The sequence below is a fragment of the Suricata suricatta genome, chromosome 9 (assembly GCF_006229205.1).
Source record: "Suricata suricatta isolate VVHF042 chromosome 9, meerkat_22Aug2017_6uvM2_HiC, whole genome shotgun sequence".
Taxonomy (NCBI): Eukaryota; Metazoa; Chordata; class Mammalia; order Carnivora; family Herpestidae; genus Suricata; species Suricata suricatta.
This window is the reverse complement of record NC_043708.1, coordinates 55,118,604-55,136,376: the sequence shown is the minus strand read 5'-3', so window position 1 is coordinate 55,136,376 and position 17,773 is coordinate 55,118,604. Positions and strand designations below refer to the sequence as shown.

Sequence of the window (17,773 nt, the reverse complement as noted above, 5' to 3'; positions counted from 1 at the left end):
GCAATTTAAACTTCCAACTGTTGTCAGTTTTCTGGTTTCTGATGCCATCCATGCCAAGCTATATTCTAAGCATAATTTTATGTCTATGCATCTTCATTTTCGGAGACTTCATTAACTGGAAAATGTGTGTATTTATTCTTATAAACTTTTATTATTCTCAGTAGACATTGATAAATTGCCTTCTGTTTCAAACAGTAGTCCCACATTTAGAATGAGTTAACATTCCATAATTTGTTAATCTGTGACACTTACCAAATCACCTTATTAAGCACATAAGTTTTAAACTTGAGCCAGACTCTGAAACTTTACAGAAACGTAATGAAGACTCTCAACAGATAAGTAGAATAATTTAAGCTTTTATTAACATCCTCATATAAATTTCATTTTAAACTTATTTAATATGTTTTGAATTTTTTAAATTTTATTTTATGGTTAAAGATATCAAACATTAATTTCAATATTTAAATACATTCATAAGAATTGTACAATATTGTACTTATATACTACACTTTATCAATTAAAACATGCTACTATGCTATAGGTTCAATATGGAAAGTAACTTTATTTGCAAGATATGTAGTAAAATAAAGTATAATTAAATGCAAGTTATTCTTGACTTAGTAAATAAGAAAGAATAGCAACAGACTTTGCATATTCTGAAAAGCTTTTAAGGATTATCTTATTGTGTAAATGAAAACACTTTTAGATAAAGGGAGCACAGGTTCTAAAGCTAATTCTACACCAGTAGTTAAATGTTGCATTATCATTCAAATTAAGATATACATGTTTTTCTTCTGTTTAGAGAAAATAAGTTGGCTATTTTATATTTCACCAGTGTCCACATTGGTGTTTCTCAGATTGTGGTATGTATTTTCCTAGAGTTAGTCACTGATAGTCCAAGGGCTATGGGAAACTACGTGAATGGCAAATACTCTTGGGGAGTTATTTTACTGAATGAGTTTTTGAAAAACAATGCTTTCAATACTAAATGCAATGGCATCAGTTAAAAAGAAACATTTCTTAAGGTATGGCAGAAACTGGCATAAATAAAAGCATCACATAAGTTTATTCCACCAGACCTCCAGGGTTATAGCTGATTCTCCTTAGTTAGAAGTTATTTGGTGGGAACTTTGGAGAAATGCTATCCTGCACACTGCCTGAAGAACTTCATAAGTGAAATTAATTCAATCAAACATTATTTGACAAATGAAGAGAAAGCCTCAGTTGGTCTATAAACTGAAGTGTGAAGTTAATTTTACTGTATTGCTAGTACCATTCAGATAACATTCAGACTCTATTGGAACTTTTTTGTCTCTGTCATTCAAATTGAGTCACAGTTCTTACTAAGGATCCACAGAGTACAAAATAAGTATGTCTTTTAACTTTCCAAAGTGCATTGTCTATATCAGTTTATAAATAGATTTCTTATATTTTAAAAAGAGGGTATTAATATCTTTAGGCTATTTGTGTTAAATATGTATAAATTCAGGTGTAATGTGTCTGAAAAATTCTGAGGGTTTGCTCTAGGACAGCACCAACAAATTGCATTTTCTGCTGTGATTGAATGTTCCATGCTTGCTTTGTCTAACATGGCAGCCATTAATCAGGCATACATATTGAGTACTTAAAATAATACTACTGTGGCTAAGTTATCTATATATTGAAAAAAAAAGACCTTTAAAAACTTAGGGCAGAACTTAGGACAGTTTGTAATAAACTGTTATTTTTAAAAATATTTTTATTGAAGTATAATTAACTCAGAATGTTATATTAGTTTCAAGTGTAGAATATAATGATTCAACAATTCTGTATTCAGTGCTCATCTTGATAAGTGTATGAAATTGCAATCCCTAAGATCCCCCCAAAATGCTTTGTTTGTTTTACAGCCTCTTCTTGATAGAAATTACTTGACACAGTCAGCAGGATCCAAAGTGTCTTACCTCCATCTCTGGCACTGCCTCAGAATCAAGTGAGGTACCTACAAGAATTCATAGGACTCCGTCTTCTTGGTGGCTTCACATCATGGTGGTAAGTCCTCTTGGTTCTGAACCTCCCGCCTTGGTTGAGGTTCAGGCCTTTATTTCGATGTCTTCTGTTGCTGGCTTTGGTCCTCATTTATTTCTGTGGGTAGAATTCCACCTTTACTCTTTTTTGTATTTGGTTATTAAACTATATTTTAATGAATTGACAAAAAAAAGGAGTAGAAATGAGATGTCTCTATTATCTTTTCATTTTTGGATAATTAGGAAAAGAAAGAGAGATTGGGAAATACATCTGTCTTTACCATGCTACCTGGACTTTTCCTTTCTTTTTTTTTTGGATTTTGTTTTTATTATTTGTTTTAATTGAAGTATAATTAATATGGAAACAAAAACAGACATTTAAATATAAAGAGCAAACTGGTGGTTGCCAGAGGGGAGGTGGGTGGGGTATGGGTGAAATAGGTGAAGACAATCAAGAGTATATTTATCATGATGAGGACTAGGTAATGTATATAATTGTTGAGTTATTACATTGAACAGCTGAAAGTAGAAATAACACTATGTTAATTATACTTCAATAAAAATGTAATAAACTGTGTTAAAATAACTCTTGTCATAATCTCATTGGAGGAATGATAGCAATTCGTAAGAATTAAATATATTGCCCACAATTTAGAATGGGAGAGAAAGAGGGACTGAAAGTCTTAAATCATTCATTTACGTTCTGTTATGTGGCATGGACTGCGCTGGATGATGAACATTGAAAAACAGGATTTCTGCCCTCAAATCTCTTATATTTTAATGAGAAAGATTCATCACCAAACCTGTTTGGCAAATATTTGATGAATTTTAAAAGAATGATTTATAAGACTATAGCTTTGGTAAGAAGAAACCTTTTATAGGATGGATTATGTGTTGAGCAAGGGAAGAAAGGATTGCTTTGGAGGTGGAGTGACTCTCATTCTGAACCATGAACAACTTGTCAGTGTGATGCATTCCAGGTAGGGGGATAGATGTGCAAAATCATCTATTCATGAGAGAATTTAGAATATTCAAAGAGTTTCAACATGTCAGAACAGTTTTAGAATATGGTGCTGGTTGTGAGCAACGACTTATCAATCAATCTGAATTCATAATACAGTAATCCCCATAGAGCTTTCAACGGAGGGGATATAATTTAGGGAATTAGATACAGGTGTTAGAGGGCTAGAAAAACAAATTCAAGATAAAACGAGATAATGACATTAGAAAGAGGTACTACTGTTGGACTAAAGCAACAAATGGAATCAACGTTATAAGGATAGAGAAACTTAGAAGCGGGTACCTGTGAAGTTGGGGCTCGGATCTCTGAGGGAAAATTGCTGCTGAGCTGGTGCTAATACCTTTGAGAATGCATGGTAAGTTAGTTTTGGTGAACTAAAGAAGCTGAAAGGCGAAAAGCAGGACATTGGTTCTCCCCGTTTTCTGTTTTAAAATCTTGGTGCACTTTGTGTAGGGACTATAAGAAGTCAGTGAGAAAGTTAAAGGAATATTTTTAGTGTCTGCAGTCAGCATCCCAACTAGGAGGCACAGTGTAGAATGGACTAAAATAATTACCATTCTGGTCGATTTCCTTCGTCAGTCAGCATTCAGACTTTCATGGCATACCAGTATATTTATGTTTCCATCCAAAAACATGTGACAATCTTTTGTACAAAAGAAGACACTTTACTGTTTCTTCAAAAGTGTGAGAAACAAAATCCCAGCAGTCACAGTGTGATCTTTGGGCACCATTCCCAGTATCCATCTGTTAGCAATGTAATGTACTTCGCTCATTAAATCACAATGACTACAGAATATTCTATAATTGAGGAGATTAAATTAAAGACAACTACCACCAGGAATTTTTACACAAAATGATAAGAATAAAGGACAGAATAGTTAATATAAATAAGAATAGTTAATATAAATCTGTGTGTGAGAATATATGTACTTTTATGTGTATACATAAAATACAAAAGGAAGAAAATATACAAAACTGCATTAGTTCAGGATTGTGTAACAAGTTAAGAGACCGTGATTAATTGAGGTAGCTTCCTTCTTCAGCCAACAATCTCTTGGTTAAGTTTCATCTAACTAGAAATTTAATTAGACTAGGTTCCTTATCTGGCCATATTACACAGCCATTGTCACCTGCCATGGAAACAAAGACTTTCAAATTAGCAGTGCCAAAATTGTGAGGATAAAAAGCCAAACTTGTGTGAGTAGATTATCATGTGTAATAGAAGAGCAAATTCTGCTACTAGCCCTTGATACTTGGGCTTATTTATTGAGCTTGGGCTAAACTGCAGCATATAATACGATTATTCATAGTATAGACTTCGTCTTGAAAGACAGAAACGCATACTTTCAGCTTCGTTTCTCTCAACTGGTGTTATAATTGAGTCTTCAGTAGCCTATTAGGCTATTCTGCCATTCTCTCATGCCAGCATCTTCTAAGTGACATAGTAAGATGAGTGAATTCCATAGCCAGAAGCCAATTCTAACACTTATTTTTATATGAAATGAATTTCTTGACAAAAGAAACATTTGGTAGAGTAATAAAACATAAGTAAGCCACTCCCTAATTTCACAGATTTTGATACTAGGAGAAGAGTTGTGGACATGAAGGACATGTTTATGGAAAGTACTACATCTGTATTTTAGTGATGCAGAGTAGTTGACATCTCAGTATTGAAAGGGATCCAGTATAATCGATCTGCCTCCAGATCTGGCTAGTCCCTCTAGAGATTTATATGTCAGGACAGTATTTGTTTTTGCTGTTGCTAGAGGTACTCAATAGTGATGGCAGCCAGTTCAGACTTGGTGAGTAAAGTTGAGTTTTATTGAGCCCATATATAGACTCCATCTCTATTACTGTGACCATAGCATAGTTGTATTCATTAAAAAGACACCAGAATGGCTGGAAAAGAGGCTTACTGAAGTTCACAGAATATATATATATTATCCACCTGCTTACACATGGATGAGCATTTCAGATGAAAGCAAACATTGTAACACCCTTTGTCCTTTCCTGAAAAATTATAATTACTTGTCTTCTAATCTTTGAATCTTCCATCTAATTCTTTTCATTTCCTGACAATAAGGGCAAACTATTAGCCAGCACCAATGAATTTGTGCAGGCCCATATTTCTAGCCATTTCTTAGTATAAAGTATAAGTAAATAAAGTATAAGTAGATATCTTAAAATATACTCTTCCAGGTTCTGCCTATTAGTAATATTTCTCTTCACTATTGTGTTTTAGGGAAGTTCTTGATTAAGATTGTGGTGTTGCAGGCATCTAATTCTGGTTGATATTAGTATGGGCTAAAAAAATGTTAAACAAGCAAAATGTTTTTATTTTTAATCAGCCAATGGTGGTTGTGTGCTTCCAGATTGTAGGTGTGGATTGAGGGGGGAGGGGAGGATGTAACTCTAGAAGCAAAATATGTCAGGAGTCTCACCACCCTGTTGGTATAATTGTCTTGTGCTTCTGGGTCTGTTGAAGTCCAGTTTCTGGAATCTTATTTGTACTTGATAGACTGTTGCCACCAATACCCAAGTGTTTGGCTTACTGAGTCAGACAAGACACACTTCATGATAGGCTACTGAGATCCCTTTATCACTTGGCGTTATATGTCAGGTATTCAGTCTCTGTCAGGGCTTAAGAACAAGACAGGAGTAGTGTTTAATAAAGAGTATAGTTCTCTTCAGTAGATTTCATGGTGTTCCAGGATCTTAGTCCTAGAATCACAATGCATAGTGTAAAGGGTAGACTTGGAGCTAAGAGATAATTTAAATAGATTTTCTATAAGAGTGAAAGGTAGTTTGAATCAGCATCATTAAGATCCATGTAACCCTTGAAAAATACTTTATTTGTAACCCTTTAAAACTAGTTGGTTTTCTAGTGAACAATTAAATACTGAATTAGGTTGAGTTACTGGGTTACACAAAGTGTTTACTTTTTAAAAAATAATTAGAGTGTAACATGACATATTTGCAATATAATAAATAATAGATTTGGGAGTGAGGAGGACAATACTAGGGATAGGAAATCTAGTTAGGATATTTTTGCATTGGGTCAAGCCAGAGATGGTAAAGAAATGAATATGTTAATTTACATGGCAAAAGAACTTCACACATGTTAAGGATCTTGAGATGGAAAGATTATTCTGAATCATACAAGTGGGCCCAATGCAGTCATGAGGGTTCTTATAAGGGGAAGGTAGGAGTGTCAGAGTTAGAGAAAGATATGAAAATGCACTGCTACCTTGAGGATGAAAGAAGTGGCCTTGAGCCAAGGAAGGCAGGCAGCCCCAGAAATTGGAAAAGGCCAGGACACAGATTCTCTACCATAACCTTAGAAGGAATACTGCCTTGCTGACATTTTGATTCTACCTCAGTAAAACTACTGACCTCTCTTGAATTATATGATAATAAGTGTTGTTCTAAGCCAAAAAAATATGGTGAGTACATCAGCAATGGAAGACTGGTCTCTATTGGTCTAGAGACTAGAATAGCAAGTCTTCCAGTCACCAAATGATTTTTAGGAAAGTGAGAAAGCTACACGGCAGGCATTTATAATGTTTCAGTGAATGTAGAAGTATAGGGAGTTTAATGAAGAATTTAAGTAGCTGGGAAGTTTGAAATGTATTTGAAGGGAATTTCATGATGATGAGGGTGAGCAGAAAGGTAAGCATTCATGTTGATGTAAGAAAGGATAGCTCAATGACAGGTTTAGTTATGAAATGAGTGAAGATAACAGTAATGGATAGCATTGTATTAAGTATTCAATTATGTCTTTAATTTTAGGATTTTATTTTATTTTTTTAAATTTTATAATGTTCTTGCACAAAGTAATTCTCCAAAGCCTAGTTAAAGGTATTGTGTCTTCATCTAACCCTCATTGTGTTTTCTTATTTTTATTTTTTTGGAGGGAAATTTTTAAAAATTGAAAAGGCCTGCACAGGATAAAAAAAACAGGATATTGTTTGTTTCTTATGATAAGAAAGTGCATGAGGACAACTACTTAAATACATACTTACTAACCGTATCAAAACCAGAACATATGAGTGCTTCAGTAGACTTTGTCTTACACATTTGTCATTTCTCAAAAATGTAACCAATTTAATGATTCCCATCACTGATTTTTTTGGGTTGTTTTTGAAATTTATATGAGTGAAATTATCAGTAAATACTGTCTTATAATTGGCTTCTTTTGCTTAATACTTTATTTTTGTGTTTCTTTCAGTTGTTGAATACAATAGTATTAATTTTTTTGTTCTTTGTTTTGCTTTGTTTAGATTTCCTCCCAGTTTGGTGCTATTATGAACAATCCAGTTATAAATATTTTTATGCATATATTTTGTGCACAAAAATAGATTGATATCTGTACTTAGGAACAGACCTGTTGTGTAATAGGATATTGAAATTGTCAGATATAGTAGGTATTTCCAGATAGTTTTCCATAGTTTTATCAATTGACACACTCATTAGCAGAGTATGAGTCCTAATTTCTCTGCATCCCCATTAGAAATTGTTAGTTTTGCTATTGTTCTTAGCATTTCTGTTGGATTTGTAGTGGTAAGGCTTCAAGACTTTACTTTCCCCAATGATTTAATTTCTCATAGATTTATTGGCCTTTGGATACTATCTTCTATGAAATACTTTTTCAGAACTTTTGCCTACTCTTAAGAATGTGGTTGCCTTAACGTTTAAAAATTTATTTTAGGATTTTGTGTTTAAAGGCTTATTTATTTTGATAGAGAGAGAGTGCCAGTGGGAGAGGGGGAGATAGAGGGGGAGGGAAAGAAAATCCTAAGCAGTCCCCATGCTCAGTGCAGAGCCCACACAGGGATTGATCCCAAGAAATGTGAGATCATGACTTGAGCCAACATCAAGAGTCTGACACTTAACTGACTGAACTACTTATCAAGTGTCACTAGGACCTTTTTAATTTTTTGAAAATTCACCTGAAATTTATTTTGTTAATATTGTAAAGAGCAAGATTTATTTTATTTCCTATGTGAATATTCAATTGACTCAAAATAATTTATTGAAATATCCACCACTTTATTGAGGGTCATAAATTAAATTTTGCCATAAATTAAATTATCATTTATCTGTGGGATTATTTCTGGACACTTATCTGTTCTGTCCATTTGTGTATTTGCCTATTCTCTTGCTCAATTTACCCCTTTCCATTATTTTAGCCTTATAGGAACTCCTAGGGGCACCTGGGGGGCTCGGTCAGTTGAGCGTCCCACTTTGGCTCAGGTCATGATCTCACAGTTCATGAGTTAGAGCCCTGCATTGGACTGGCTCACTGCTGTTAGCATAGAGCCTACATGGATCCTCTGTCCCCTCTCTCTCTGCCCCTCCCAGCTTGTGTTCTTTTGCTCTCTCAAAAAAAATGTCCTCATTATTGGATAGTTTACATTTACTAAATTTGCATGTCTTTATTCACATAGTCTTGAATCACGTTGGCTCTTCTTGGTCCACTGGAGTGCCATATACATTTGGAATCAGTTTGTCAATGTCATACATACATGCATAGTTCCTGTGGTTTTGGTTGTAATTGACATTAATAAACAGATAAATTTGGATAGATACACTATATTTACAACTAATTTTTTTCAGTATAATTTTCAGTTATTCCTTTATGTTTTTTTAAATGAACTACATCCACAGTACCACATAGAGAAGGAGTGCAAATGTAGTACCAACACATATCTACTCATGAAAATGTATAGAATTAAAAATTGATGGTGTGCCTGGGTGACTCAGTCTGTTAAGTATCCGACTTCAGCTCAGGTCATGATCTCACAGTTCATGAGTTTGAGCCCCGCATTGTGCTCTGTGCTGACAGCTCAGAGCCTAGAGCCTGTTTCAGATTCTGTCTCTCTCTCTCTCTCTGTCTCTCTGTCTCTCTGTCTCTCTGTCTCTCTGCCCCTCCTGCACTCACTCTCTGTCTCTCTTTTAAAAATAAATAAAGATTAAAAAATAAAATGGGGGCGCCTGGGTGGCTCAGTCAGTTAAGCCTCCGGCTTCGGCTCAGGTCAGATCTCACATTCGTGGGTTCGAGCCCCGCATCAGGCTCTGTGCTGACAGCTAGCTCAGAGCCTGGGGCCTGCTTCTGGTTCTGTGTCTACTTCTCTCTCTGCCTCTCCCCCCTCTCATGCTCTGTCTCTCTCTGTATCAAAAATAAATAAAACATTAAAAAAATTTAAAAAATAAAATGAAATAAAATTGAACCTAACAATCTGTTGGTAAGTTATAGGTACTTGATTCATTGTTTAGTTAACAGATTAAAAAACAAGTGCAGTACTGATGTTAAAAACTTTAAAAATGTAAACATTTGGATAGTAATAATATTATACTATTTAAGTTGTTTATGATTTTGCTTTATCTGTTCCTTCCTTTCCTTCTTCATGTTCTCCCTCTTATGGTTTCTTTACTATAGATTCCCATGTAATGAAAAGAATAATTCACTTTAAATCTGATAATCTGTATTGTGGTCCTGGGTATACCTGTAAATGACAGGACATGGAACAATACACTTATTATTCTCTATAAATTGGATTGTTAAGAACATAGACTATGGAATTAAATTGCCTGGGTCAAATCTAATTCCACCATTTATAGTGAGGGAAATGCTAACAAGCTATTTAGCTTTTCTGTTCCTTTGTTCTTTATCTGTAAGATAGAGATGATTATGTGCGGGGATTAAATGAGTTAACACATATAAACTATTTTGAAGAATGTCTGTCATATAGTCAGTATAAATAAGTGTTTTTAATTTTTATACCAACTGCTTTTGGTAGTGCTGTCTTTAAAGTGAGTTATTTTATGAGAATATGTGAAAGTAATTTGAAAAAACAAAAAATGTCATACAAAAGTAAAACTTAGGGGTGCCTGGGTGGCTCAGTCAGTTAAGCCTCCAGCTTTGGCTCAGGTCAGATCTCACGTTTGTGGGTTCGAGCCCCGCGTTGGGCTCTGTGCTGACAGCTCAGAGCCTGAAGCCTGTCTTCAGATTCTGTGTCTTCCTCTCTCTCTGCCTCTCCCCCTCTCATGCTCTTTCTCTGTATCAAAAATAAATTTAAAAAAATAAAAAAAAAGTAAAACTTAACATTTTGTTGCGTAGAAGATAGCTGTATCTGTAGCCCAGATTATTTATCTATATATTCATCTCTATCCACTATTAGAATAATTTTGAAAACTCAATATTTTCCCTATATAGACACACATATGTAATATATATCATGTATATGATTATCAAGGATTTGGAAATATCTTTATAGACTTCATAACTTGCTATCAGATAACAGATACTTTTTTTTTTCATTATTACTACTCTTCCTAAGACTCTACTCTTAGCAAAACTCAAACTTGAAGGGCCTTGGCACTTGGGTTATAGGCCAACGTGCTTGAGAAAGAGGAGAATTGGATCAATTACTTATATCACTAACTTTGTCGCATAGACTTATAATAAGTTCAGCAGAGGATAAGAAACAATTTCAGCCATCTGATCATATTTGAAAGTCATACATTTTAAGTCAAATTGAAAGATATATTTGAGTGACAAGGAATGAAATTTACATCTTAAAAGCCTGATATTGAATCTCTAGATATAAAATCCAACCTTGGGTATCTTTAACCCCATTTTTAATAAAACCTTGAAGGATAGTAGTTTCTAGGATGTCGAATATAAAATGTGAAACATTATCTACATTAGCAAATGCTCTGTAGGCAAAACTCAGATACACGTACACACTCACAAGAAATTGGTCAGTGTTAAAATGAAATAAGCAAAAAAAGATTACACTCACAGAATTTGTAAAAATCATATTAATTTATACTCATTAGTAAATAAATATCTTAAAGAAATTTTCTTTAGGAAGGAGTACTAAAAACTGTTAGAATTTTGGTATAGTGATTACTTAATGAAAAATTCTTTTTTTTTTAACATTTTTTTAAATGCTTTTATTTATTTTTGAGAGACAGAGAGAGACAGTGCAAGCATGAGAGGGTCAGAGAGAGAGGGAGACACAGAATCTGAAACAAGCTCCAGGCTCTGAGCTAGCTGTCAGCACCGAGCCCGACGTGAGGCTCGAACCCACGAATGTTGAGATCATGACCTGAGCCAAAGCCGGACGCTTAACCGACTGAGCCACCCAGGCGCCCAAGATTAAACTTATCTCTGCTCTCTCCTTGTTTACATCTGATTTCATATTCTTTGGATTTCAGCCTCCAGCATCAGACACAAAGACAGCAGCTATGAAGAGACTATTTAACCTCTGCTACAATTGCATGTCAAATTCCTGCAATGCATTGCTCTTTTCATTTACAAAAGTAGTTATGTTTCTCTTATTGAACTCTGACTAATACACAATTTGGCATTGATAGTGTTTTTGAGAGAGCATTATATTAATTATGTGTTTCTGAATTTCTTTTAGGCTATCTAAAATTTATCTGGTTAGATTTAATGGCGTTAATGACTCTTCAGTGATAACACAATGGTAGCTTATGACATGCAGTGGCAAATTATTACCTGTAGATAATGCAAGCCCCTATCTCCAAAAGGTAATATGCCTCATGACAAGCATTTGTTGCCATAGAGAACGTTAGTAAATATAAGGATGATGTTGTCACCTCATAAGTGCACTGAAAACATGTGGTAAGAAGATCCTAAGCTCCAGACATTGAGTTAGTTGTCAACTCAAGGTCTGCATAAGGGACCTAGATAAGCTTCTGTGACTGCTCTAAAACCCTTATCTTCTTGACCCACAAGGCTGAGATTTCCAAAAAACAGTATCCAAAATAAAAATCCTGTGAGTGGCTGTTATAATGCAAATTTTATTTCTAGACATGTAGTATACCTCAGATCTTAGAAATTGTAGTGCAGCCATATGGGCAGATTCCAGTGAAGCTAGGGACCTTGAACTTGAAGGAGCCCTTTCAAACTCTCCATAGGATGATATTCTTCACTTGTCTGAAGATCTGTAATGGCTTCCCAATGGTAGTTCCACAAGAGATTGCTAATCTCCCTCAGTACCTATTCCCCACCAAGTTTTCCTACTTCTATATGTATAACTAGACTGAATTCCTAGCATGCCTTCAACAGTGAGATAGAAACGTGACTCTTGAGAAGATGTGTTATATAACAACAGAATTGTATGTGTTTGCCAATTTTTAGTAATAAATCTGTGGATGTTAAGAATAAGAGATCAGAGTATAAAGAATATAAGTTGAGTCAGCACACGTATTGATATGGCATCATAAACAGAGTTTCTAAATTCAGGAGGTAAGCCTGAGGAGCTTGCTTGGTATACTGAATTATCAACCCAAGAATGACCTACAATAAATTTGAATGTCAGAAGATGTTTAGAAAGGTATCCAAAGCCTTAAGGAGGTTGAGATGCTACTATAGATTTATGACTCAAGACCTGCTATATTTATCCCCTCACCATGTGCTCTGGGAATTATAGAAGCTGAGAAGGTCACGATACACCATCTGTAGACTGGAGACACGGGAAAGCCAGTGGTGCAGTTCCAGTCTGAGTCCAAGGGCCTTGAGAACCTGGAACACTAATGTCCCAGTCTGAGGGCAGCAGAAGACTAATGTCCCAGTTTAAGCTGTTAGGCAGAGAGAATTCCTTCTCACCTGTCTTTTATTTATTTTTTTTATTTTATTTATTTTTCTCACCTGTCTTAAATTATGCTTCCAACAGATATGATGAATCCCACCCACACTGAGGAGAGCTATCTACTTTTTCAGTTTATTGAATCACATGTTAATCTCATCCAAAAACATCCTCACAGACACATCCAGAATGTTTAACCAAATATTTGGGCACCCTGTGTCCCGGTCAAGTTGACATATAAAATTAATCATCACATTCACATATTCAGTGATTATAATCTAATATCACTCTCTTGAACTTACTTATTTTCAAATGTATTGCCCTTTACAAAGTGGAGAATTCCTCAAAATTAGGGACTCATTTTAATTCAAAGACATCTTCGTATTTCCAAGGATGTGAGCAAATTAGATAGAAGAAGCACTTGATTAAATGTACCTGAGAAAAACAGGAAAAAAATAAAGAGTACATATTATGTTTCAGGGATAGAACCCGGCATCCTTACTTCTACTATATCGCTCATCGACATTAACATTAACATTAACATTAACATTAATTAGTAGAAAGGAGTAGAGTTACTTATGCAAGAAGAAAATAATATCTGATATTGGTAAAAACAAACACAGCCTCATAAATGTATTATGATGTCAAAATGAATAGAAATCCAACATGTACATTATTAGAGATTTGAAAAGCAGCCTCCTAGGGGCACCTGGGTGTCTCAGTTAAGCATCAGATCCTTGATCATTTCTGCTCAGGTTATGATCTCAGGATTCCATCGAGAATGCTGTCAGCCCAGAGCCTGCTTTGGAGTCTCTCCCTGCCCCTCCCCCACTTATGCTTTTTTCTCTCCCTCAAAATAAATAAGTAAACATTAGAAGAAAAAGAAAAGAAAAGAATAGAAAGGAAAAGAAAAGAAAAAAAGAGAAAAGAAAAAAGGATAGAAAATCAGCAAGTGAAATCCACAAAATGCTAGTTAGGGTAACCCTTTCACTTGCTATTTAACATAACTGAAAACATTTTGGGGGGAGGGACAGGTTATATGTGTTCGTTTTTTCCTCCTAACCTTGGCTTTGGAGGAGCTACTTTCTCAGCTACTTATGTATCAAATGACTGTAATACTTTAGTTAATATTTCTGGGACTTAGAGGAGGATTAAATACATTGAGAACAGTGATTTTATTTAGCAATATTAAAAGCGTGTTAATTGGTGGATGAAAAGAATTGCTTTCGCATCTGGAGTGGGGAAGAACACCTCACAAACCACCAAAGCAAAATAACACAAGCTAAAACCAAAGAGATTGAAAAAGCAGAAAAATAAGGGCTTACAGAAGGCAGTCTTTCTACTACCTAGATTTCTTTACTTACAATAAATATGAAAAAAACATATCTCTAAGTTATTAGCAAAAAATAAATTACGTAATTACACAAAATTTAAAAAAAATTAAATACTTCTCAGGCTGCTATTTTGCCCATCCCAATACCTCTGTTTCTATTTTTTTCCTGTTCATTGTATATTTCTAATCCTTAACTTGAAGGGGTTAGTAATTTTCTTACTTGTAAAACCTACAAGCCTCCAGTTAAAAGATTTGGCTTCCAGAGTCAGATGCCCTAATTCTGTCCACCTTCTCTTGAATGGTAGGAGTCACGTCCTAGGAACATAAAATACCGGGACCAGCAGCAATCAATAGCAACTCAAGGCAGGAACTAACTGGCACAAAGATAATCAGAATGCGATCAATAGTTTGCTATTTCTCTTCCATAGGTTTGTAATTTTCTTTCACATTGTCATAGCCATGTACCAATCACTATTTCAAGCCAGGCCTGGATTGAACAGAATGGGTAGAGTTCCCAAACTACCTTTATTTATAGTCTAGACATTTAAAAATTGAAGTTAGGACTATAGTTGTTCCATCAGTGAAAATTTTAGTGCTGACTCCTTTTTTCCCCCCCAAAGGAAGACTAGAAAGAATTTTTTCATTAAAAATCTTATTGCTTTAGATTTCCAATGAATAGTATTTCTTACCTCCTCAGCTCAACAAAAACTGGGAAAGTGTTCAATACTGATGGTCTAGATTAGTAAACATTGGCACATTTCCTAGTCAGTATTTTATTTTGTACTCTAAGCATGTTTTAATATGCTGCAGTTTTTGGTGAAAGAAATCAGGGCACATGATAGGCGTTCAGCATAGGATCTCATTTACAACCTCAGACCCTGAATATTAGGTGCCATCATCATGTTACAGAGGCATAAATTGAAGTTCAGAGAAGTTACATAATACCTAGAAAGTTTTAAACCAGGAATCAAGTGCGTATCTGAAATTTCCCAAGTGGATAAATTTGTAGCTTTTTATTATCTTGCAATCCTACAGTTAGTGGTATTTGTGTCATTTTTTTTTTTACAATACTGGGTTGACTTTATAATTATTCAAATTGAAACATAAGGAGTTATCTATCTTTTATCACTATCCCTCCTCCATTTTATTTTCTGCAGTTTAGTACTTGTCTAGTTGCATTCAAAACCGTTCAGAGGCTTTTCTTTTCTCTCTTTCTGAGCCATTATTACTTAGATGATCTCCCTTCATTAGGCTGAGCAAGGGTGCAGATTTTCAATTCCTTGGAGAGACTCAAAGCTATCTATCCCTGTTACCGTTTTATTATTCCTTCAGAGTCTCATTTTTTACATCCGCCGAATTTCAAAGGCCAAAAATGTTCACTTCAGACATGATTTTAGATTCTGAGATACAAGTCATACCTGCAAGCTTAATATAAGAGAAAAGAGGTGGAATCTGGAAGGGTTAGGGAAGTTTCCATGCACTAACTCATTCAATTTCAGGATCAACACTTTGTATTTAATTTTTGGTTTTCTTCCTTAGCAGAGCATCTAGTTTACAAAAACAGTTTCTATATACACAGTTCTTTTTTATTTTCTGGATTAGTTTCTAATACTTTTTCCATCCATTTCTATGAATCAAGTCTCCTCTTAGGATTTCTTCCACAGTTCTTTTCTTTATGTCTAGACCTCCTCTTTTTTGGCCTTCTCCAACTTTTTCTTTCATTGTGCCTATCATCTTCTCTTTTCACTGCAGCTGTTAAGTTAAAAAAAAAAATCAGTAAGCTATTGATGTCACTATCTTTCTCCTGTCACTTTCATCAGAAAAAATGGAGTTCCAATGTGCAGCATCCAGTTGCTTAGCAACAATATTTTCAGCATCTCAGTCAGCATGAAGAGTGCAAAGCTGTGTCTGCTAATGTGGCTGCATTACAAAAAAGAGCATAGTTTGAGTGGAAATAGGAAGAAATAAACCCTAAGAAATTCAACAGTCTCAACGTATAATGAATGCAGAAGAAAGATGAGCATTTTGCAGTGGAAACTTTCTTTTTACCACATGACATATCACTTGTAGAAAAGTTCATTCTCTAAAGCAACACTTCAGGAGTTATGCTATCAAAAATGCCTACATGACTGTTCTGCATCAAATTTTTACACTGCCAGATTACTTTATTTTCCTATGCATATATTTACAATTCCAGGAACAACTAACTTTACACTGAATGTTTTAGGAACAAGCAAGAGTAAAAAAAAATTAATTATAACTTTTCAAAATTTGTTACCATTATTTGCTTAAATGAACAAGAACTGATAGCTTTATTAAGTATGTGAATGCATTTCTATTGTTTTTGTGACTTTATTTTAATCACACAGTATCTTTTCTGCTCTAATAGACATGTATTTTTTCAATTTTGACTCATTTTAAAATAAAACTTTTGATTGCTTTATGCTTATTTTGTTTATATGTTTGAAAGTGGATAGATACTAGAAAGACTGACAATGAAATTCATTATCAATACAATTATATGTAAAGTTATCTTTTCAATTAGAAGATAAAAAGATCTTTAAATATACCTTACATTTTGCTAATTTTATTGTTTTAAAAATACTTACATTACATACAGTTTTACAGTCTTATTTTTGCCTTTTCCTGACATTTACATACAGATTTATAGAAAAATAATTATAAATTTAAATATTATTTGAATTTAATACATTTTTATATAATATGTGATATTCTATTATGGCAAGAAATTGCAGAAGCTGTTATCTTGTGTTCCCATTTTTACTTTGGCCTTTATCTGCTTTATAACATGTTTTTTAATCTGATATTAAGGTTCTGCATCTTTATTGAGAATACACTTTCTAATTTCAGTCCTACTAGAAAAATTAAAGTGAGATAATGAATGCAAAACACTAAGCATGTTTGGCATGCAAAAAATATTTTATAATTTAAAGCTATCGTTCCTTAGAAATTTTGGTAAAATAGACTGCCTAGCCAGGTGGACTTTTTTTCCAGACATTTTCTATCTTTTTTGTTTAATACATTTTTTAACTACCAAGATGTGCTGAGCATTGCAGCATTCTTAACATTAAATGTTTAAACATATAGGATCCAAGAAAGGGGATGAGATATGAATAATTAATAATCTTAATAATAATCAGGAATATTGAGTGGGTAGACATTAATATTTATTGATATTTTTGAATGAAAGTATAAGTAGTAGACTGTGGACAACATGACCATAAAGTGCTATATTTCCATAATTGTGGCTTTAATTTTCTTTCAGAGAAGGAAGTCTTCCTTTCAGAAGTAAAATATTAACTTTCTGTTCCTAATGGCAAGAAATTCCAAAGATTACAAATAATAATATGGAAATATTTAAAATGGTATAAATTTATAAGAATGTAAAGAGGGATGTAAAACCAGCAGCAGACACTGCCATTTAAAACACTTTGTAATCTGGAAGGCTAGGTATTACCCTTTGGTTGGGAATTAAAAGAGAGTGCTATCTGTCATGAAGGAGTCAGTTGAATATGTGCCCCACTGAAGTTCTCTTAGAACTTTGAAAAATGAACATGCAATACAGAAAGTGGAATTGACTTGTCAGATTAAGAATGGAGGATCAGTTTGAAGTCAGTATATAAAATATCAGACTCGTATTGCTGACAATATAGAACACTTTGCAGTCAGGCAAAAATAACAGTCTCTTACAAAAAACATCCTCAGAATCTTGACGTTTAAGAATTTCCAATGTAGTGGCCATTTGATTCTGACCGTTGCCCAAAGGTGAAGATCT

At 34.2% G+C, this 17,773-nt stretch overlaps 1 long non-coding RNA gene across 1 annotated transcript in view; it reads left to right on the top strand.

Annotated features, from left to right (window-relative positions):
• The window catches only part of LOC115302543, an 856,964-nt gene that overhangs the window by 218,309 nt on the left and 620,882 nt on the right, over nucleotides 1-17,773 (top strand). Inside the window, exon 2 of the long non-coding RNA XR_003913523.1 lies at nucleotides 1,887-2,028. This is a non-coding gene — a long non-coding RNA (uncharacterized LOC115302543). The remainder of the gene's footprint in view (nucleotides 1-1,886; nucleotides 2,029-17,773) is intronic.